Source organism: Peromyscus eremicus, chromosome 22 (assembly GCF_949786415.1).
Source record: "Peromyscus eremicus chromosome 22, PerEre_H2_v1, whole genome shotgun sequence".
In the NCBI taxonomy this organism is placed as follows: Eukaryota; Metazoa; Chordata; class Mammalia; order Rodentia; family Cricetidae; genus Peromyscus; species Peromyscus eremicus.
Window position 1 is genome coordinate 19,899,566 of NC_081437.1, and position 2,363 is coordinate 19,901,928.

Here is a 2,363-nt window from a genome sequence, read left to right on the forward strand (position 1 = left end):
GCAGGAAGTCCCCGAGAACTGGCAAAGCCCAGCCGGCTCCACGGTCCGGGCGACGCGAAGCCGAGCAGGGCGCCGCCATGTCTGTGGGCAGGCGCTCTGCGGCCGCGCGGACTCTGTCTGCAAACCGATGCTTCTAGAGTCCTCTGGGAAAGCGCTGGCATTTCTTTCCCAGCCCTGGGGATTTGACTTAGGAGCAGCGCCCTCTCAGGGGCAGGAAGGGCGCCTAAGACAGCCTTGACCTACTACTACTCTACCTGTTTGGAGACCTAGTTCCTTTGGTTACTGAGGCCAGTTCCCTGGGGACACTACTACTGGGGATTGTTTATTTGGGAAGAACTCCACTGTTGGGGAGTATTTTTCTTGAGGCATGGAAAGAAGGGTCTGATGCCAGGTGGCATAAAATAACCAAAATTACCAGAAACTAAACTTTTCACTAGGGCCCGGGGGTGAAGTCAAAACAGGTAAACCAGCAAACCACACACAGACAGGGAGTGTGTGCTAAGGGGCAGCGACGTGATTTGCACAACTCCACACGAAGCTGAGTGCAGCAAGGTAGAATTACAGCAGACACGAGAAGAGGGACATGGAAGAAACGGGGAATCATCTCTTGCTTTTTCTTGGAAGATCTGTAGGTGTCACAGGAAACATGGCTGTGAGAAGATGGACCTTTAAGGATGAACCCAGAGAAGGGAAAAGAAGGCATTGCGGGGGGGGGCGGGGGGGATTGGTGAGTTCAGGGCTATGTGAACAGTTCGGCAGAGCTTCTTTCAAGAAGGTGGGAAGGGATGGTTGAGCACAGGTATAGCAGGATGTGCACACCAAGACGGGAGCCAAACAAGAAATGGGAAGCCCACCGAGATACCATTACCAGTCATTGCTATATTAACAACAAAATGCTCCCCGCTGAGATCTCAGAAAACAGCTTCAGCTCAACATCCAACATCATAGCATCCCCGTGGGGAAGATCTTAGCACATGATCTCTAGCAATGCCAAGGAGAGTGGTGGACCAATGACCAGGTGGGGAGGGATGGGGGGGGGGTGATAGGAGGGGGGGGGCAACCACATCAAACAAACTCAAACTCGGTGACGGCATTGACACTGTTCTAACCAGTGCGATGGCATATCGTCCCTTCCTGCTAAGGGGGAAGGCTCCCATTGCCCTTCCTTTAGTAGACAAGACAAGTAGCTAATGGACCACTGGGTGGGGCTGGGGAGACTGGGAGCAGAGGAGGCTGGGGGAAACTGTCCAGAATGTCAGGGAACACAGCAGCAATGGAGGAGGAGAAGAGGTTAGATTTAAGAGACTCCGGCATAAAACTGACAGTTTGATAAACAGTGGAAGAGGAAAGGCTGAGGACTCAAAGCCTAGGGTCATTTCAGATTTTTCTACTGCTGGGAACCAGGCAGTTGGAACAGCCCTTGCAGTAATTGAGGAAGTTGGCAAGGGGGCAGAATGAGTAGATAGAGGATGTGTTTGAGCTACAATGGGTTGCCCTCGAAACAGGCCTGGGTGAGTGGCAGGTGCATGGATGTGCTGACACCGCGGGATTTCTGTGGGGACCACTAGAGATGCTGCTGAATAGAATTTCCTTCGTTCAGGTCTCCTGACATCCTTGTTGAACCCCAAAGTGGACTATCTTCTTCTGAGCCCTGTAGCTAGAGCTGAGAAGTCACTCAGATTCACATGTTACATTAGCGTCAACCTGCGAACCTAAGAGACAATATTACAGTTACTTGACAACTCAGTGGCTCAGGAAGGGAAATCCAAACTGAATTGTCTACGAAAATTAACAAAGCTGAGCTGGAGTGTATATAGAACCATGGTCCACAAATAGCTTAGATCCACAAGAAGGATAGTAAGGAGGTAGCAGGGAGGAGGAAACGAAAGGAGAGAAACCAATTATGAGAGCAATGGCTGAACATAAATTATGGGAACCGGTCTGGGTGGATGCCTTTTCACGGTAGCAGTGTACTGGTAAGATGATGTGGTTTTAGCCTAGAGATAGACCAATGCAATATTGACACAGACACCTGATATACACGGAAGTTGCAGTAGGGAATGTATGTATGTCACCACAAGCCAGGAAGAAACACTTAAACAAAACCCCAAATGCAAACATCAAATGGGAAATAATAATGCTTGGAATTAGGAAAAAATAAGAAGGCTGAAGCAGGAGAATCACAAGTTCAAGGTCTGAGCCTGGAGAGATGCGTGGCAAGGTAAAGCCCTTGCCATGAAGCCTGAAGCTGGGAATTTGGGTCCCCAGATCTCACATAAAAGCAGGCAGGGTGTGGTGGCCTGCCTGTAATCCCAGCACCCAGGCAGAGACAGGGCATTCCTGGAGTACGATGTCTAGTCCAA